The following is a 23,834-nucleotide window of genomic DNA, read 5'->3' on the forward strand; positions in this document are numbered from 1 at the left end:
TGCTAACAGTGTGTTATTTTCTCCATTGTATTTTTCTGTATAATTTGTAAAAGTTATTTGGTGATGTTTGTGAATTCTGAAGATTTTCTAAGGCACCTATGTGGGTGTCTCAGAGTTCATTGTATGTAGCTTCGTAGCGACTGTCCTTCTCCCACGGCTTTCGCGCACGTTTTGAGAAATATCTTTTTGTGACGAGTACATACTGGTCGAGAGTCTTCTAGCTGTGACTTTCTTCTCTTCTTTTCTGGCATATATTCAATAGTAGCTATTAGTTTATCTCGTATATTAATGTATCTATCCATTTTCAATTTGTGCTGGCAGATTCAATTGTGAATATGTTGATCGCTGGTGTATTTCGTCATCGGAGAACATTCTCCTTTAGACGATGTGTGCTCATAACACACGCAACTCATTGATATAAGGAGACTTTGAGACACTTCGATATTTCGACCTTATTGTGTGTCTCTTCAGTCAAAGCTTCCCTCGGATGAATACTGGCTAGAAATCAATAGACAAATTATTTGCTGATTTGTTCCAAACTGATAATAATTCATGTGTCTGAAGGCGGCGAGCTAGCAGAAACGTTAGCAAGCTGGACGAAATGCTTAGCGGTATTTCGTCTGCCGTTACGTTCTGAGTTCAAATTCCGCCGAGGTCGACTTTGCCTTTCATCCTTTCGGGGTCGATAAATTAAGTACCAGTTACGTACTGCGGTCGATGTAATCGACTTAATCTCTTTGTCTGTCCTTGTTTGTCCCCTCTATGTTTAGCCCCTTGTGGGCAATAAAGAAATAAGAAACGTTAGCACACCGGGCGAAATGCTTTACGTTCTGAGTTCAAATTCCGCTGAGGTCGACTTTGCCTTTCATCCTTTCGGGGTCGATGAATTAAGTACTGGGGTCGGTCTAATCGACTGCTCCCCTCCCCCAAAATTTCGAGCCTTGTGCCTAGAGTAGAAAAGAATAATTCATGAGCTTGACGCAAACAGCGAGAATCCAAACAGTAACGTATCTCTTCGTTCTTAATATCTACTGGTAGATTCGAATGTAAATTTGCGGTTGAGTAGAATTTGTGGTAGATTTGATTGCAGTTTCTTGCAAGATAAGATAGTCTCGATGTGTTGAATGTTATGATAATGATGGACATGAAGTTGAAAAGACATTACACAGAAAGTAGAATAAAATTCCCTGTTTGACAGCCATTTTCTTGGGTAACGAAAAATGGGATGATGTCGAAGCTGTTTAAATTATGTGGTTAAGATATGGCAAATTCTCGTATCAGTAACTTTTAATCCCTTCTATATGACCAACAGAAACATTTTCAAGGAGTTTTCGATAGCATTGGTGTAAATCTTAATTTAAACGTAGCGATTAAACGAAGTAATATGAATACTTATGCGATTTTGTAATATTAATACACGCATTTGTAATATCAATACCGGGAATGGTGTATTTGTTATCAGTGTAAGCTACAATCGTCGCGTTATGGGAAGTATTTTGTACAATTCAGTCTGAATTACGCTATTATATTTTTAGTAAACGCTGTTTCTCTTATTTACATCAGAAAAAAATCCGATTACAGACCTCAGATGAATTAGCTCAGCACAATTGTTGAAGAAAACAATCAAACATACGTTTCAAACGGTTCTCTACGCCTACATTGCTGTTAACGACGATGCCATCTTGTATGATGTAAGGATGCATACTTTTGTGTTTATTCATGTATGCATGTGTCTATTTAAGCTTGTGCGTATGCTTGTATGTACATATGAATGCGTGAGTGTATGTATGTATGTATGTATGTATGTATGTATGTATATGTGTATGTAGTTATGTGTGAAAACTCGAAAAGCAGAGAATTCAAAGCACCGATAGAAAACACAATAATGCAGAAATGTCACTTCTTTGTAAGATCAAAAGCTAGGCTCATATTGCACGTTCGTCGCTATGGGCGCTCTTGTAAATAGTTGCACATTGAAATGCATGATACCTCTTTGATAATAAAGTCGGTAGCGGCGTGTGAAACTCTATTCAATGGAGAAAAAAATGGATCAGATCTCCCCGCCACACTTACACATATCGTACACACACACACATATATGCATACAGATGTATAATTGTTTGCATGTGAGTGAATGAGTGTGTGTGTGTGTGTGTGCGTGTGTGTGTGTGTGTGTGTGCGTGCGTGTGTGTGTGTGATGCATACATGACACACATTCCTGAACTACAAAGAAAGCATGAAAAGGCTTTTCTAGAGAATATATCAGAGTAATAATAATAATAATAATAATAATAATAATATTAATAATAAGAATAATGATAATGATGATGATGATGATGATTATAATGATGTTGATAATGATAGTGATGATGATGATAAAAATGACTTTTTTATCCTTTTAATAATGAATGCAAAAAAAGGCGGGAATCTTGGAATGGAAATAAGCAGGAAAACTTAAAACATCACTACTACTACTACTACTACTACTACTACTACTACTTGTAATAATAATAATATTGATAATAATAATAATAATGATAATAATAATAATAATAATAATAATAATAATAATAACACCGGGGAAGTTTAACATGTGAGTACGATAAATCACTGCTCCGAAACTTATCCAAAAACATCGGAAATAAAGACATCGCATGGAGCCCAAATATAGCTGACAAAGGGTTGGACTATACCCGAGTAAGTAATACTCATTGAAATTTATTCCTATTTTTCCAAATATAATGATGTATTTTAACTTGATACCTCCACTACCCGAACAGCGATCGTAAACACACGTGTTACATCAAAATACAGACCATCCCCAAACCCAAACACCATATACAAAAAATAGCTGACAAAGGGTTGGACTATATCCGAGTAAGTAATACTCATTGAAATTTATCTCTATTTTTACAAATATAATGATGTATTTTAACTTGATACCTCCACTACCCGCACAGCGATCGTAAACACACGTGTTACATCAAAATCAGACCATCTTCGACCCCCAAAACACCATGTACAAAAAAATTACAAACATATTAAATAACACCGGTATTATTTCACCCAAGAATAACAACCGAGAAGTACGTACTGTAAGCTTGTTAAGAAAAAAATACGAAGATATGAACGTGCAAAACAATCTGACAACAGAAATAAACGAACCGGTACCCTACGAAAACGACGACCGTCAAAATAAAGGGCCGGACGTTGTTCCTCATGTCCCGCAAACAAAACCAAAACGGCATAAATGGACACGTGAGGAACACATTTCGATCCTACACGCCTATTTCACAGCAGTACTCTACCCAAAAAACGAAAACGCAACAACACATACATATAAAACATGGAAGAAAAATAATGTAAATATAGACCTCGATAAAACAATGAACCCTAACAAACTAGCTAACATAAGAAGATATATTCTAAAAGCAAAAAAAATATCAGAAATAGAAATAGAACAATTGAAAGAAAAAATACATCAGGAAAATCTAGATAGTAGTCACACAGCAATGCCAAATAATAATATAAACACTGAGATAGCAAAACACGAGGACAAACGTAACATGCCCGGCAAAAACGAAGTAAACAAAAAACAACAAACCCAGACCGTAGAGATGTATAATAGTGTACAAAAAGCACCAATCCAGAACACCACAGACAAACATATGAATGAAAAGGAAGGCAAAACAAATATAAAGCCTGGAAATAACGAAGGGAAACCTAATAATTACGATACTATGAAAATGAAAATAACCGAAGAACTGAAAACCACAGATCTTAGAATGGACCACAGATTATATCTCCCAAAAATCAAAATAGACAATAAAACAACATCAATAATAAATAGCATAAACCTGGCCGTCACGGAACTAACAACCACAGAAACAACAGGCAATATCACTGAGCTAAATGACATGATATATGCGGCAGCCACTGCAGCCACAAAAGAAGCAGGATACTCACTCAAACCCATCCGAACAGGAGTTCTACCACCCAAACAGACCTTGTGGATAAATAACATCCAGAACAAAATTAAAAAAAAGAGAAAAGATTTATCGATTCTCAACGAAATTAGTAAACAATCAACACTACTAAGTAACAAGAAGAAAACAAAAATACTGTACAAATACAGCATTACAGAAAAAGACTTACCTGAGGCAAAAGAAAAACTAAAGCAAGACATCCTTGCCAAAGCACAGAGGATCCGCCGGTATGAGAAACGCCAACGTTTCTTTGAACAAAACAAACAGTTCAAATCCAACCCCAAAAAACTCTACCAAGAACTGGGTAAAAATAAAATAGACATTACTTCAGCACCAACAGCAGAAGAACTAGAGAAATTCTGGAAACAAATATGGTCGGTGAAGCAACAACCCCAAAAAAGGACCATTAAAACAACGAACTTAGCACCTGAGCAACTCTGGGCCCCTATAACAACTGAAGAGGTCACCCAGACACTGCAAAGACTAAGCAACTGGAAAGCACCTGGACACGACAAGATCCCCAATTTCTGGTTAAAACACCTGCCAGCAATGCATAAAAAGCTGGCAGAAAACTTTAACAACATAATAGCAGATCCAGAAACAATGCCTGAATGGCTCACAAAAGGGAAAACCATCTTAATCCCCAAATCCACGGAAACGGAGAAACCACAAAACTATAGACCTATAACCTGTCTCCCTACGATCTACAAAGCCTTTACTGCAATAATATCGCAGAGAGTGAGTAAACACCTGGAAAATAACAACCTGTTTCCAGAAGAGCAGAAGGGATGCTGCAAGGGCTCATACGGCTGTAAAGATCAATTATTGATCAATAAAGCCATAACTGAAGACAGCCGCAGAAAGAAGAAAGGCCTCAGTATGGCCTGGGTGGACTACCAAAAGGCTTTCGACAGTGTTCCCCACACGTGGATTCTGGAAACACTAGCCATAAACAAGGTGGCACCAATTATCATAAAATACATAGAGCACTCAATGAACAAATGGCAGACAGTGCTACAGCTCCAAACAAAAGAGGGACTTGTGAAAACGAAAGCCATCCCCATTAGAAGAGGAATATTGCAGGGAGACACGCTCTCTCCACTCCTGTTCTGCCTGGCACTCACACCTCTAACAGAATTGCTAAATAGAACTGGATGCGGTTACAAATGCTATGGAAAAACAGTCAGCCACCTTCTATATATGGATGACCTAAAATTATATGCAAAAAACGACAAAGAGCTAGAAACACTACTACAGACAGTACACGGCTTTACCAAGGAAATAGAAATGAAATTCGGATTAGAAAAATGTGCCAAAGCAACCCTGAAAAGAGGAAAATTAGTTAAAAGTAGCAATATAACACTAGATAAAGCCAATGAAATAAGAGAACTAGACGAAAGCCAACCATATAAGTATTTAGGAGTCAATGAACTAGATAGGATACAACATACACAAATGAAAGAAAAAATAAAGAAAGAGTACTATAGACGAGTTAGATCAATACTAAAAACAGAGCTCAATGCTAAAAACAAGATAATGGGTATCAACACTTTAGCTGTCCCAGTTATAAGCTACAGCTACAACATCCTTAACTGGACACTAAACGAACTATGTAAAATAGACAGGAAAACAAGAAAAATAATGACAGGATATAGGATGCACCACCCAAAATCTGACATAGAAAGGCTATATATACAACGCACAGAAGGTGGCAGGGGTCTTATACAGCTAGAAAACTATTATAAAATAACCACCATAGGACTGCAAAAATACCTACTCCAGAAGCAAGGGAAACTAATACAAATAGCCACAAAACACGAGCAAAACAAAAAACTGTTTTCAGTATTTAAGGAAGCTGACAAATACAAACAAGAAATCAATCTACCTAACAAATACGAAGAAGAAGAAGAAGAAACAACAAAAGCTATAAAACAAATGAAATCCAAACTAAAACTAGAACAGCAACGGACCATGATAAAACGATGGCAAGAAAAGCCCCTACATGGTAAATACTGGGCTAAACTAAATGCGAAAGAAATAGACAGAGAAAAATCCCAGCAATGGCTGAGAAGCTCAGGACTCAAAGCAGAAACTGAAGGATTTTTAATTGCTGCACAAGACCAAAGCCTCCCCACCAGAAATTACCAAAAACACATAATGAAAAGAAATATAACAAGTAACTGTAGAATATGTGGAGATCGACAAGAAACAATAAATCATATTATCTCTGGCTGCCCAGTCCTGGCTAAGAAGGAATATATTCACAGACACGACAGAGCTGGGACCTATATACACTGGAAGCTATGCCAACATTATGGAATAGCAACAGAAAAAAGATGGTATAAACACACGCCAGAAAAGGTCACAGAAAACGAGAAAGCAACCATACTCTGGGATATGCCAATACACACAGATAGAGAAATTAAGGCAAATAGACCAGATATAGTTGTCAAAGATCATGAAGGAAAAAAATGCCTTCTAATTGATGTTTCAATACCAGCAGATGACAACGTTTCTCTAAAAGAAATGGAAAAACTTTCAAAATACAAAGACCTGGAAATAGAGATAACTCGAATGTGGAATCTAAAAACAGAAACAATTCCTATCATAGTAGGTGCCTTAGGTATAATAAAAAAATATTCAGACAAATACATAACAAAAACACCAGGACTTACAAATATATATAACATACAGAAAATTGCACTACTGGGTACTGCACACATTCTACGCAAAACACTTTCAATACAGTAAACATAAGAGCACCACAGCAAACCACAGCACATACCCAAGGCGCACAGAGCTGCGCTCGGTAGTGAAGTGAAAGCACGTTATAAAAATAAAACTACTGAATAATAATAATAATAATACTGAATAACAACATGGATGTGCTGCACCGGGCTCTCCGTACAAAAGCAAATCTAATCTAATAACATCGGTGGAATGGGATAAAGGAACCTGTGGAAGACTTGAAGGAAACGGCTTTCAACGAAAATAATCACAAAAACGAAATTTTACTGCCATACAAACGACAGTTTTTTCCATGCACGATGTCTCAGTGAAACATGTGCGAAAGACACATGCGAAATCAACATCGGAAAGTTTACAAATTATAAAATATAAGTGGAACAAAGCAGTAAATACGTAAATTGATTAATTACGCATACACTCGAATGTTTACACAATCATATATACATTTTAATACCCATAGGACTACACATACATCTCAATGCTGACACAACTTCGTGAAATTTACAGGACACACATACACGCATTTGAAATCATGTGTCACAAACGAAGCAAAAAATATCAAAATAATTTTTTTTCGAACTAACACAGACACAGTGAACAATTCATAAGTTTAAAAAAAAAAAACACAAAAGATCATGCCCGGAGATAAATCTGCCAATCAAAAAAAAAAAAAAATACAGACGAATACAAATTTGTTAGCCTTAAGAAGCTACGTTACGAGCAATGTTTTCCTTCAGAGAACTCGGAGGTGATGTTGTCTTAAAAAATTAACCCTAAACAGACAGATCCGACCCCTAATTTCAACGTCCAAGCTCGTCGTGCCTCAATGATAACAAAGTAAAATCCAAATCGGATCTGCCGTCACCCGGGTCAAAACAAGGGCCGTGCACCCCAGTGAGGGTACGAAAATCAGCTACTGGTTCAAATCTTCCCGAAACACAGGAGCTGGAAATACCCCACAACCGGAATATTCCAACAGATGGCCATTCACGTACGTCATCAAATAATCAAAAGAGAAAGAATGAAAAATGGTTTAGGGGAGATAATAAAGAAGTTCTTAAGGCCTTCTATCATGCCATATATTTCCTCACAAATAAATCTAATACTGAACAAACCTACCTAAACTGGAGACAGAAGCAGCTTGAAGTAAGATCCTACATAGACAGTAACAAACTTGCCAAAGTCAGAAGAAACATTATGAAAAAGAAATTACTAACTGAATTAGAGATTGACCAAATTAAACAATCAGTAAGGGATAAAGGGAACGAAGTTGCAGCCGAAGAAGATACTATGAGGAAATAATTATAGACCAAACCAGACCTGATGAAAATGCAGTAATGATAGACAGAGTCAATGTAACTGATAAGCAAAGTGAAATACTCTCTGAACCAACCATAAACACCAAGGCAGATGAAAATCAAATAGATGAAGAAAGTCTCACAGAAATTAATCCAACTGAACTAGTTGATCTAAAACTTCAAATCATGATTGAATGACTGAAAATTAAAGAAACCAGTATGAATGAATGTGACACTCCCCCCAAAATTCACAACTCTAACCAAAACCTGAAAGTAATTAGTAAAATCTGTCTTGCATTTAAGGATATGATTTCAGACAATGATGTTGATATTACAGATCTCAACCACCTGTACTATGCATCCGCGAAGATCTCAACGATTCTATGTGGTGAAAGATTAGAAAACGACAACATTCATACAAAAAGCCTGTTTGGCAAGAGCGTATCCAACACCAAATTCAGCTACTTAGGTCTCACATAGAATGCCTAAAAGACCTTGAGTTTTACAAGACTATCAAATTAACAAAAATCCGAAAATTAAAGAAAAAAATATAATATGAAAATCATATTTGACATCGATACCACCATAGAAACCATCAAGCGAAAGGTATGTGCTAAAGCTGCTCGCATAGCAAGGTGTGATAAATGCGTTAGATTCTTCAAGGACAATAACATGTTCAAAAATAACCCAAAAACTTTTTACAGGAAGATAGGGAAAAACCAGTTACAGTAAAGTCTGTCCCATCAAAAGAAGTGCTGGAATTTTGGAATAAAATTTGGGCAGAAGAAAAAAAACACACAATGAAAAGACCCTTGGAATGATAGGATATTTACAGACTTCGACTCCTTCGAAGAGCAAAAGTGGGAGGGTATCAAGGTAGAGGATGTAAGATCTGCTCTCAGGAAGTCTCCAGGAAAGGATAAAATTCCTAACTTCTGGTTGAATGCCTTCCCAGAGAGCCATGAACTGCTAACAAAACCTTGCAACAATGTTTTGCAACAATGTTTTGCAACAATGTTTTGCAACAATGTTTTGCAACAACCTAGTATGATTTTCTCTTGGCTAGTTGATGGTATAATATTCTTACTTCCAAAAATGAAGAAACAAATGAACCAAAAATTTATAGACCCATAACCTGCTTGACAACAATGTATAAAATGCTAACATCTGTCTTGACTGAATATACCTATAGTTCTTTAATAGAAAGTGGCATATTCCCTAATAAGCAAAAAGGATGTAAACGTGGGTGCTATGGCTATGGTTGTAAAGATCAGTTACTCATCAATAAGATGATCTTGGAAGATTGTCACAAACGACAGAAAAACTTGTCGATAGCCTGGGCAGACTATAAAAGATCTTTTGATAGTCTACCGCATAGCTGGATTAAGACATGTCTGGATATGAATAATATTGCACCTACTTCGCAAAACTACTTGTCTGTAAGTATGAGTTCATGGAGAACCACACTGACTTTGAACAGTGACGATAATGAATCTCTCAATGCTGAGAGATTCGTTGTCACTGGGTGACCCTTTATCACCAGTCATCTTTTGACTAGTCTTAACACCTCTCTCAAAATTACCCGATGGTGTACAATATGGCTATAAAATGTTTGGTAACTATATAAATCGTCTCTTTTACATGGATAATTTAAAACTCTTTGCAAAAAATGACCAACAACTACAAGGCTTACTGTGCAAAAGCTACCTTAACCAAAAGAAAAGTGCCACAAACATAAAAACGTTAATCTTGACCAGCAGAATGTCATAAAAGAGTTAGAAGCAGTAGATAGCTACAAATACTTAGGGGTATTTGAAGGTAAATGAATCAAACATTCAATGATGAGGGGAAAGGATCAGAAGAAAATGTTATCGCATGGTAAGGGCAGTACTCAAGACAGAGCTGAATGCAAGAAACAGGATCGAAGAGATCAATACTTTAGCCATACCGGTCGTGACTTACAGATTCAAGAAAAATACAAAAATTGTTGACAATGCATAGAATGCACCACTCTAAGACAGATAGAGAACGACTTTTCCTACCATGAAAAGAGGGTAGCCGTGGACTTTTACAACTGGAATTAACAATAAAGATTGCCACAATTGGCCTAAACACCTACATGAAAAACAGGCAAAGAAATATCTAAGTGAATTTCAAATACAAAAAATCCCAGAATTAGACGTACTGGAAATAAGCACAGAAAGAGCTACATGTATGAAAACACGTGCTAAAACTGTTGCCTTAGATATTCTTAAAGATAAATAGAAAGAAAAACCTCTCAATGGCAAATACCAAAAGAGAGCAAGTATTGCCGATATTGACAAAACCCTTACCTATCAATGATTAGTGTCTGGCTTAAAATCAGAAACAGAAGTGTTTATCATAGCAGCCCAAAGTCAATGCCTAACTACAAGGAGCTACCAGGCCAACATATTAAAGAACAGTAGTAGACCAACATGTTGTGTATGTAAACAACAAAGTGAAACCATTGATCACGTTGTCTCCACCTACAGTCTTCTTGCGCCTACAGAATATCTCAACAAGTATGATAGAGCAGCACATTATATTCACTGGGTAATTTGCAAAGGCTTGGACCTGCCCCATGATAAAAACTGGTGGGAACACAAACCACCTCCAGTGCTTCAAAATAACCACATCTCACTTCTTCGGAGCTTCACCATTCAAACTGACAGAAAGATAGATGCAAATAGGCTAGGCCAGGCCAGACATTATATTGAAGGACTTCAGACAAAAATCATGCCTCCTCATCGATATGACTGTCTCAATCGACATAAACGCGTCTGTCAAGACCTAACAAAAACTGAGCAAGTATAAAGATCTTGAAATAAAAATTAGCAAAATGTGGAACCTCAAGTTTAAAACAATACCTGTTGTCATAGGTACCCTAGGAATGATAGCAAAAGGAGCTGATTGCTACCTGGCTCAGATAGCAGGAAATCCAAAACTGTAAGAAATTCAAAAAATAGTGCTCAAGAAACTAAATAGACAATATTTCATGAGAAATATTGTCTATGTAATCTCAGAAATATTTTGATCCACAACAGTGTCAAAATACTTTTAAATGTACATAACAGCAAACACCTTTTACTGTCATCTTAATATCACTCTATCATCTTATAATCAAATCACTTTTAAAACAAACTTCTAATTTATTTACATTTTGATAGACATTCTCTAGAACAATACTCTGTGCAAAACCAAATATATGGCAGCCTAGTCATAAGACCAACTTGAACTTCTAACTTGTTGTCTCTTGAGGTCTCTATGTGAGACTCGGAGTCAACTTGTACAAATACAAAGCAAAAGCCAAACATATAATAATAATAATAATAATAATAATAATAATAATAATAATAATAATAATAATAATAATACGAAATTTGTTGGCAATGCATAGATATAGAACGACTTTATCTACTAAGAAAAGAAGGTGGTCGTGGACAATTAGACTAAATACCTACCTGCAAAACTCTGATGTCTGGATGTTAAAACTTGACTCAAAGCACGAAAACAAGAAAGTATCATACTCTATAACAAAACAGGCAAAGGAGTATCTAAGTGAATTCCAAATACAACAAATTCCAGAATTAGACGTACTGGAAACAAGCATAGAAAAGCCAAGCATATGAAAATCCGTGCTAAAACTGCTTCTTTAGATATTCTTAAAGATAAATAGCAAGAAAAACATGTCAATGGCAAATACTCCAAGGGAGTAAATAATGCTGATGTTAATAATACCAGGAAACACCAAAATGGCAGAAATTCAAAAGATAGTGCTCATGGCAACTGCCCATATCCTACGTATAATACTGTCTATTCAATCTTAAATTTTAAAACAAACTTCTAATTTTCTTATGTTTTCTTAAACATTCTCTAGAACAATACTATGTGCAAAACCAAATATATGACACACTAGTCATAACACCAACTTGAACTTCTAAATTGTTGTCTCTTGAGGTTTCTGATTGAAACTTGGAGTCAACTTATACAAATACAAAGCAAAAGTCAAACACATAATAATAATAATAATAATAATAATAATAATAATAATAATAATAATAATAATAATAATAATAATAATAACACTATGGAATAACAACAGAAAAAAGATGGTATAAACACACGCCAGGAAAGGTCACAGAAAACGAGAAAGCAACCATACTCTGGGATATGCCAATACACACAGATAGAGAAATTAAGGCCAATAGACCAGATATAGTTGTCAAAGATCATGAAGAAAAAAAAATGCTTTCTAATTGATGTATCCATACCAGCAGATGACAACGTCTCTCTAAAAGAAATGGAAAAACTTTCAAAATACATAGACCTGGAAATAGAGGTAACTCGAATGTGGAATCTAAAAACAGAAACAATTCCTATTATAGTAGGTGCCTTAGGTATAATAAAAAAATATTCAGACAAATACATAAGAAAAACACCAGGATTTACAAATATATATAACATACAGAAAATTGCACTACTGGGCACAGCACACATCCTACGCAAAACACTTTCAATACAGTAACAATAAGAGCACCACAGCAAACCACAGCACATACCCAAGGCGCACAGAGCTGCGCTCGGTAGTGAAGTGAGAGCACGTTATAAAAATAAAACTACTGAACAATAATAATAATAATATATAACATACAGAAAATTGCACTACTGGGCACTGCACACATCCTACGCAAAACACTTTCAATACAGTAACCATAAGAGCATCACAGCAAACCACAGCACATACCCAAGGCACACAGAGCTGCGCTCGGTAGTGAAGTGAAATCACGTTATTAAAATAAAACTACTGAACAATAATAATAATAATAATAATAATAATAATAATAATAATAATAATAATAACAATAATAATAATAAAGCCATAACTATTGATCAATAAAGCCATAACTAAATTGATCAATAAAGCCATAACTATTGATCAATAAAGCCATAACTAAATTGATCAATAAAGCCATAACTGAAGACAGCCGCAGAAAGAAGAAAGGCCTCAGTATGGCCTGGGTGGACTACCAAAAGGCTTTCGACAGTGTTCCCCACACGTGGATTCTGGAAACACTAGCCATAAACAAGGTGGCACCAATTATCATAAAATACATAGAGCACTCAATGAACAAATGGCAGACAGTGCTACAGCTCCAAACAAAAGAGGGACTTGTGAAAACGAAAGCCATCCCCATTAGAAGAGGAATATTGCAGGGAGACACGCTCTCTCCACTCCTGTTCTGCCTGGCACTCACACCTCTAACAGAATTGCTAAATAGAACTGGATGCGGTTACAAATGCTATGGAAAAACAGTCAGCCACCTTCTATATATGGATGACCTAAAATTATATGCAAAAAACGACAAAGAGCTAGAAACACTACTACAGACAGTACACGGCTTTACCAAGGAAATAGAAATGAAATTCGGATTAGAAAAATGTGCCAAAGCAACCCTGAAAAGAGGAAAATTAGTTAAAAGTAGCAATATAACACTAGATAAAGCCAATGAAATAAGAGAACTAGACGAAAGCCAACCATATAAGTATTTAGGAGTCAATGAACTAGATAGGATACAACATACACAAATGAAAGAAAAAATAAAGAAAGAGTACTATAGACGAGTTAGATCAATACTAAAAACAGAGCTCAATGCTAAAAACAAGATAATGGGTATCAACACTTTAGCTGTCCCAGTTATAAGCTACAGCTACAACATCCTTAACTGGACACTAAACGAACTATGTAAAATAGACAGGAAAACAAGAAAAATAATGACAGGATATAGGATGCACCACCCAAAATCTGACATAGAAAGGCTATATATACAACGCACAGAAGGTGGCAGGGGTCTTATACAGCTAGAAAACTATTATAAAATAACCACCATAGGACTGCAAAAATACCTACTCCAGAAGCAAGGGAAACTAATACAAATAGCCACAAAACACGAGCAAAACAAAAAACTGTTTTCAGTATTTAAGGAAGCTGACAAATACAAACAAGAAATCAATCTACCTAACAAATACGAAGAAGAAGAAGAAGAAACAACAAAAGCTATAAAACAAATGAAATCCAAACTAAAACTAGAACAGCAACGGACCATGATAAAACGATGGCAAGAAAAGCCCCTACATGGTAAATACTGGGCTAAACTAAATGCGAAAGAAATAGACAGAGAAAAATCCCAGCAATGGCTGAGAAGCTCAGGACTCAAAGCAGAGACTGAAGGATTTTTAATTGCTGCACAAGACCAAAGCCTCCCCACCAGAAATTACCAAAAACACATAATGAAAAGAAATATAACAAGTAACTGTAGAATATGTGGAGATCGACAAGAAACAATAAATCATATTATCTCTGGCTGCCCAGTCCTGGCTAAGAAGGAATATATTCACAAACACGACAGAGCTGGGACCTATATACACTGGAAGCTATGCCAACATTATGGAATAGCAACAGAAAAAAGATGGTATAAACACACGCCAGAAAAGGTCACAGAAAACGAGAAAGCAACCATACTCTGGGATATGCCAATACACACAGATAGAGAAATTAAGGCAAATAGACCAGATATAGTTGTCAAAGATCATGAAGGAAAAAAATGCCTTCTAATTGATGTTTCAATACCAGCAGATGACAACGTTTCTCTAAAAGAAATGGAAAAACTTTCAAAATACAAAGACCTGGAAATAGAGATAACTCGAATGTGGAATCTAAAAACAGAAACAATTCCTATCATAGTAGGTGCCTTAGGTATAATAAAAAAATATTCAGACAAATACATAAGAAAAACACCAGGACTTACAAATATATATAACATACAGAAAATTGCACTACTGGGTACTGCACACATTCTACGCAAAACACTTTCAATACAGTAAACATAAGAGCACCACAGCAAACCACAGCACATACCCAAGGCGCACAGAGCTGCGCTTGGTAGTGAAGTGAAAGCACGTTATAAAAATAAAACTACTGAATAATAATAATAATAATAATAATAATAATAATAATAATAATAATAATAACAATAATAATAACAATAATAATAATAATAATAATAATAATAATAATAATAAATGCCCTGATGCATTACCAGACAGTGGTTCTGATGGCTTCTTATCTTAACTGATTGGAGGTGCTATCATGTATATTGTGCTGTCTTGGTATGAAAGATGGGCTACAGCAAATATTCTGCTCAGTACCACAGATTTGCTTGTCATTTGCTTGATCTTAACCAGTTGAGCATGTCCCTTAGTGGCTGACGATACGTGCATCTCTGATCATGAGCAGAAATAGTGGGGGAGCATCATAGTCATGTGTTGAGAGGAATTCTTTGGGGTTTGGATAATTCACCTTTGGAAACATGGGTATTTCGTTCGACATCCTTAAACAACCTTTATTCAAGGACCTTTTGAGCGGGATGAACTACTTGACTTGAAGAAAATTCTAACTGGGCTCCCACCTGTAAGGTCATGCGCTATTTATCTTGATATGAGATCACTATGTAATGCACATATGGTTGTGATGCATGTGCCTGGTGTACTCTTATCAGACGCGTAGTCATGATGGGTATACTGGGCTTCGTATATTTTACCACAGTATCACTTTGATGGTATGTCCTGCTCTCTCACTCAATAATATTAATAATAATAATAATAATAATAATAATAATAATAATAATATTGATAATAATAATAATAATAATAATAATAATATTGATAATAATAATAATAATAATAATGATAATAATAATGATAATAATAATGAGTATAATGATGATAATAATGATAATAATAATAATAATAATAATAATAATAATAACAACAATAATGATAATAATAATGATTTCTACTATTGGCCACAAGGGCCCAAGACATGGACAATATCGATGGATAAGTTATTGCACCCCTCCAAAATAACACACACACAACAAGACAAATATTACAAAAACAAATTACAAAAACATGTGGGGTTAACATCGATAAAGAGCAGATACTACCACATTAAAGGATATAACAGAGGATATATAATAGAAATTACAGAAACAGATAATAAATAAATAGAATCCCCAATAGCGGGGCAGTCCACTTAGGCTAATCCGGGGTAAACCCCACACAAAAACCCCGGATTACTTACTCTACCATCTCAAAGGCATGGGCAAGTGCTCTCTTCCAGTTTCTTTCTTCCTGCTTAGAAAAAACATATTCAGAGTAGATCCATTCAGTCTCACCAGTCTTGCCACTGTCGACTACCTTTTGATAAACACACTAGAAGGCAGCACCTCCCTCACTACCCCCACTTCCTCTTGAATTGATATTTGAAGAACTTGATGTGGGCTTGGCCAGATAGGAAAGTGCCTATCTTCAAACCTTTCAGACGGGTTCACCACACAGCCTCTTTTGCCACAGCCACTAAGCAGAGAAAGATCTGCTTTCCTTCTTTGCGCGTCGATCTTCACTATACACGTGGCAGACAGCTGAAATTGTCTTATACGCGGATAATACCTACTCCACACAGTCCCACAATTCTCTAATGCACGGACACTGAATTATTGCATGCAAGATGGTTTCGTCCCCCTACAAGCATCTCGGGCAGGTTCGGCTGTTGGCACTTCCATGCCTGAAGGGCTTGTCTCTGTAGCAATGCCATGCCAAAGACTTTTGGATTTTGTTAGACTGTTCGCGTCGAGGCCTAGATTCAATCTAGGCCATCATCACTCTTACACTCAACTAGCCCCCTATAGAAATCTTGGGCTGTTTTCCCGCTAACGGTTTTGTGCAGCTGGTACAATGCAGTGAGCGCCTGGCAACATAATGATAATAATAATAATGATAATAATAATAATAATAATAATAATAATAAAAGTTTCAATAATAGCTGAGAAGCTCAGGACTCAAAGCAGAGACTGAAGGATTTTTAATTGCAGCACAAGATCAAAGGCTTCTCACCAGAAATCGCTAAAAACAAGCAACGAAAAGACATACAAGTAACTGCAGAAAATGTGGTGATGGAAAAGAAATAATAGCTCATATTGTCTCTGGCTGCCCAGTCCTGGCTAAGAAGGAATATATTCACAGACACAATAGAGTTGGAACAGATATACACTGGAAGCTATGCCAACACTATGGAATAACAACTGAAAAAAAACCCCGTATAAGCACACGCCAGAAAAGGACGCAGAAAATGAGAAAACAACAATACTATGGGATATGCCAATACACACAGATAAAGAAATTAAGGCCAATAGGCCGGGTATAGTTGTCAGAGATCACCAAGAAAAAATGCTTTCTAATCGATGTATCAATACCAACAGATAACAACGTCTCTCTAAAAGAAACGGTGAATCGAATGTGGAGCCTAAAAACAGAAACACTTCCTATCATAGTGGGCGCGTTAGGCATGATAAAAAAATATCCAGACAAATACATAACAAAAACACCAGGACTTACAAGTATATATAACATACAATAGGCGCAGGAGTGGCTGTGTAGTAAGTAGCTTGCTTACCAACCACATGGTTTCGGGTTCAGTCCCACTGCGTGACACCTTGGGCAAGTGTCTTCTACTATAGCGTCAGGCCGACCAAAGCCTTGTGAGTGGATTTGACAGACGGAAACTGAAAGAAGCCCGTCGTATATATATATATGTGTGTGTGTGTGTGTGTATGTGTGTATGTGTGTGTGTGTGTATGTTTGTGTGTGTGTGTGTGTATGTTTGCGTGTGTGTGTGTGTGTATGTTTGTGTGTGTGTGTATGTTTGTGTGTCTGTGTTTTTCCCCCAACATCACTTGACAACCGGTGCTGGTGTGTTTATGTCCCCGCAACTTAGCGATTCAGCAAGAGACCGATACAATAAGTACTAGGCTTACAAAGAATAAGTCCTGAGGTCGATTGCTCGACTAAAGGCGGTGATCCAGCATGGCCGCAGTCAAATGACTGAAATAAGTAAAAGAGTACAGAAAATAGCACTACTACGCACCGCGCACATCCTACATAAAACACTTTCAATACAGTGAAAATAAGAGCACTACAACAAACCACAGCACATACCCAAGACACAGAGCTGCGCTCGGTAGTGCAGTGAAAGCACATGATAATAATAAAACTACTGAATAATAATAAATAATAATAACAATGATGATGATGATGATGATGATGATGACGATCATGATGATGATGATGATGATGATGATGATGATGATGATGATGATGATGATGATGATGATGATAGAAGAACGTTTGTAGACAGAAACGGGTAATGACTTCAAACAGATAAGAACGCTTGCAGAAAGAAATGTATCGTATTCACGTCGGAATAAATGAAAGAAATACGAGTTAAAACAAATAAGAGCTGTTGTTTACATACATGCATACATACATACATACATACATACATACATACATACATACACAGACAGACAAATAGACAGACAAATAGATAGATAGAGAAGAAAATCTGACCCCTTTTTTTGTAGCTGAACTGACGAAATGAATCTAATATGAGTGAAAGAAGAACTTTTATAGAAAGAAACGGGTAATAACTTCAAACCAATAAGAACGCTTGGAGAAAGAATTGTATCATATAAAAGAAAGAAATATGAGTTAAAACAAATAAGAACGCTTAGATAGACGGATAGATAGATAGAAGTAATATTGTAAGAAATGAAAATCTTATCTTGAAATCAGGAACTGTTGCTGTACGTCATGTTAATGTTACTGCCACCAGTGGTGGATTTAGAGCTGGGTGTGCTAGAAATAGCAGCCAAATCTTTTGAGGTGAGATACGTTGAATGCACTCGAAAGAAACCTATGGAAAAAAAAAACTATTTCACAACGAGGTTACAAACGGGTCTTTTACGAAATATTTACCGTATTTTTAAAGTCATTTTCACTTTAAAATATTTTGTCCATCATTATGTCTAATGGAAAGGTTTGCGTTTCTTCCCTTTCAGGATTGTTATTTTCGGAGTATTTCCCCATTATGCACTGTTTTGGGTATTTATACCCCCAAAAGCCGAATGTTCACTGATCCGATTTACATGAAACTTGTTTTATTCCGTTTGTATTCACAATTCAGAGGCATTTTACTTTCAAAGTATTTTGCCATTATGCGCTGGTTAGGCTGTGTAACATTGCAAGCAAGCAAGCAAGCAAGCAAGCAAGCAAGCAAGTTCATTTTTAATGTATTATAGATAATAATAATCATAATTCTCTGTACTACAGACACAAGGCCTGAAATTTGACTGCAGAGTTGATTATATTGAGCCCAGTTTATTATTATTATTATTAATATTATTATTATTATTATTATTATTATTATTATTATTATTATTATTATTATTATTATTATTATTATTGTTCAGTAGTTTTCATAACGTGCTTTCACTTCACTACCGAGCACAGCTCTGTGCGCCTTGGGTATGTGCTGTGGTTTGCTGTGATACTCTTATGGTTACTGTATTGAAAGTGTTTTGCGTAGGATGTGTGCAGTGCCCAGTAGTGCAATTTTCTGTATGCTATATATATTTGTAAGTCCTGGTGTTTTTCTTATGTATTTGTCTGAATATTTTTTTATTATACCTAAGGCACCTACTATGATAGGAATTGTTTCTGTTTTTAGATTCCACATTCGAGTTACCTCTATTTCCAGGTCTTTGTATTTTGAAAGTTTTTCCATTTCTTTTAGGGAAACGTTGTCATCTGCTGGTATTGATACATCAATTAGAAGGCATTTTCTAACTTCATGATTTTTGACAACTATATCTGGTCTATTGGCCTTAATTTCTCTATCTGTGTGTATTGGCATATCCCAGAGTATGGTTGCTTTCTCATTTTCTGTGACCTTTTCTGGCGTATTATTATTATTATTATTATTATTATTATTATTATTATTATTATTATTATTATTATTATTATTATTATTCAGTAGTCTTATTTTTATCACGTGCTTTCACCTAGCGCAGCTCTGTGTACCTTGAGTTTGTGCTGTAGTTTGTTGTGGTGCTCTTATTCTCACTGTATTGAAAGTGTTTTACGTAGGATGTGCGCGGTGTGTAGCAGTGATATTTTCTGTATGCTTTATACACTTCGAAGTCCTGGTGTTTTTGTTATGTATTTGTCTGAATGTTTTTTTATCATACCTAATGTGCCTACTATTATAGGAATTGCTTCTGTTTTTAGGCTCCGCATTCGAGTTACCACTATTTCCAGATCTTTGTATTTTGAAAGTTTCGCCGTTTCTATCATTATTATTATTATTATTATTATTATTATTATTATTATTATTATTATTATTATTATTATTATTATTATTATTATATGTTTGGCTTTTGCTTTGTATTTGTGGCAATCTTTATTGTTAATTCTAGTTGTAAAAGTCCACGGCCACCCTCTTTTCTTAGCAGGTAAAGTCGTTCTATATCCATGCATTGTCAACAAATTTAGTATTTTACTATCCAGATTGCAGATTCAAGTAATTGACCAGTCACGACCGGAATGGCTAAAGTATTGATCTCTTCGATCCTGTTTCTAGCATTCAGCTCTGTCTTGAATACTTACCCAGCGATAACATTCTTTTCTGATCTTTCCCCTCATCATTGAATGTTTTATTCCTTCACCTTCAAATACTCCTAGGTATTTGTAGCTATCCACTGTTTCTAACTCCTCTATGATATTCTGCTGGTCAAGATTAACGATGGATGTTTCTATCATTTTTCCTCTGATAAAAGTAGCTTCTGCACATTTATCGAGACCAAATTGCATCGTGGTGTCATCACTGAATTGTTTAACAATTGCTAGTAAGCCCTGCAGTTGCTGGATATTTTTTGAAAAAATCTTTAAATCATCCATGTAAAAGAGACGATTTATAGTTTTATCAAAAATTTTATAACCATATTTTATATCATCGAGCAATTTCGTAAGAGGTATTAAGGCTAGACAAAAAAAGGAGCGGTGATAGAGAGTCAACCTGGAAAATGTCACATGAAATTCTTACATCTGTCATTTCTTTCTCCATCAATATTTCCATTTCCAAAATCCCCAGGTACTTATAGCCCGTCTCTTCTATCTGCTTCATAACCTCGCCCGACGGTATCGTTAACTCGTCGAAACATTTGATTTTACCTCTCTTCAAGTCAAGCACTAAGAGCAAACGACATAAAATACAGAATAGACAATACAGCAGAAAATGATAAGTGCAGAATATGTGGACAAAATGGTGAAGCCATATGGCATATTACCAGCCAATGTACGCCACTAGCCGAGAAGGAATATAAGAGACGCCACGACAATATAGCCAAGCTTGTCCATTGGACACTTTGCAACAACTATGAACTTGACAGAGCAAAAAATTGGTATGACCACAAACCTGAAAGCCTCGTCGAAAATGAAAATGCAAAGATTCTATGGGATTTTATGAGTCATTGAGGCCATGAGATAGAGAATAGAAAGCCGGACATAGTCTTAATTGAGAAAGAAAACAAACTATGCTGAATCATAGATATAGCATGCCCAGCTGACAACATGGTATGCGATAATGAAGAAAGAAAAGTCGAGAGATATGATAGGTTAGCTTGGGAAGTTAAGCAGTTGTGGTCAATGAAAAAGATAGCAGTAGTACCAATAATTGTCGGAGCCCTGGGAACAGTGAGCAAAAATCTCGAGAAGTACGTGGAACACATAAGGGCTGCAATAAAGGTGGAGCACTTGCAGAAAACAGCAGTGCTTGGAACGCTCGAATACTCCGGAAGGTGCTCGAAAAACAATAGATGTTACCTTAGTTCACTGGTAGTGAAGAGCTGACACTGTAATACATCTCCAGCGTTAGAAACTGTGCAAAGGCAATAATAATAATAATAATAATAATAATAATAATAATAATAATAACAATGATAATAATGATAATGAAGATGATGATGATGATGATAATAATAATAATAATAATAATAATATTAATAATCCTCTCTACTATAGGCACAGGCTTGAAATTTGGCTCAGTGTTTCACTGGTACTTAATTTATCGACTTCGAAAGGATGAAAGGCAAAGTCAACCTCGGCGGAATTTGAACTCAGAACGTAGCGACGGGCGAAATACCGCTAAGCATTTCATCCAGCGCACTAACGATTCTGCTAGCTCTAATAATAATCTCTCATAGGTACCTCTCTCGTGACACGGCATTCGTATGCCAAAGCTCATATGCAACAAATACGGAGAAGTAATCGCAAACACAGTACAACTACACACAGTACGTACAGATGCGTCTACACACATACACATGTACGTGGAAACAGAAAGTCACATAGAAACAGAAAAAAAGCGGTCAGCAAGTGATGAAAATTATGGAGCAATTTCGAGCGCAAGCTGTCAAGTAATTTGAAGTTGTGCTTTGTTCTGCGTAGAAATGATGGAGCAATTTGAGGCATAATTTTTTTGTTTTAAAACTTAGATTACGATATTTCTTCAGTAATTATAGCAACTCTATTTGAGACCAAGTGAGACATGTACAATTTTAGTAATAAGTAATCTTTTGAAAATAATTTTCTTTAGGTTCTATATATTTCATTTGTGTTTATTTTTTTTTTTATCACTAAAATTAGTGGACAATCTTACTTTGTCATTCAGCAGTTAGTATAATTTTGTTTCACAGTCTATGCAGAATTTTTCTTTTATGCAATCTGCGTACACACATGCCCGCGAACACATGTATTATTTCACATAGGCATATTGATGCTAATAACCAATTATGAGAGCTCAATACACTTATATTTTTTAATAAAGCGTCAAGTAAATGCAGAGCGTAATAATAGTTAATGACTGATACAAGGACAGGAGTTACGCATTCACTTTCATTAACTTATAACCGTTTCTGCTATAAGAAGCATTGCATTCAGAGCTGAGTGCTTAGAGCATTAATGGCGCCATTTAAATGAAATTATATATATATATATATTTACACACACACACACACACATACACACACATATATATATATATATATATCCGTATACACACACACACACACACACACACACACACACACATATATACATATATATATATATATGCATATATACACACATATATATATACGTACGTACATATATGTATGTATATGATGGCTGCCCCCTCGTTATCGAGTATGGCCATTGCACGAAATTTAACTTAACGGTGCTGTGATCGAATGTGACTTTTTAGCCCAGCCAAAGATCTACAATGTCTTGCACAGAGCTGGCATCCAAAACCTTTACTAGCAATAGCTGGCTGTTGTTGTAATTGGGCTCCATGTACCTTTGCGTGTCGTTTAAGTCCTCCTGCTGAATCACACTCCCTTCCACATGCCCGACAGACATGATTAGTATGGTGTATGTATATATGCATATATATATACACACACATATATACGTATGTACATATATGTATGTATATATGCTTATATATATATATATATATATATATATATATATATATATATATATAAAAATTTAAGGAATGGAGAAAACGCATGTTATAAGGACATACCCATTCCACCAAAGAATGCATTCCTTAAGCAGTTTATCAGTAAGACAAACTCTTTTATAAACTGAGTGAGATGGATAACATACTTCTTCGATAACAAGAATGACCTACAAAAAAAACAAGGACCCATATTCGGATTTTAAAAAACTATTCAAATCCAAGAACTACCCACCAACTAACCCAAAACTTAAGCAATTCGAAGAAGAACTGTGGTCAATAGTGAAAAACGTGAAATTTCAGAAATCACCACTAAGAAATAATCAC

The sequence above is a fragment of the Octopus bimaculoides genome, chromosome 4 (assembly GCF_046866305.1).
Source record: "Octopus bimaculoides isolate indiv1 chromosome 4, ASM4686630v1, whole genome shotgun sequence".
NCBI classification, from domain to species: domain Eukaryota; kingdom Metazoa; phylum Mollusca; class Cephalopoda; order Octopoda; family Octopodidae; genus Octopus; species Octopus bimaculoides.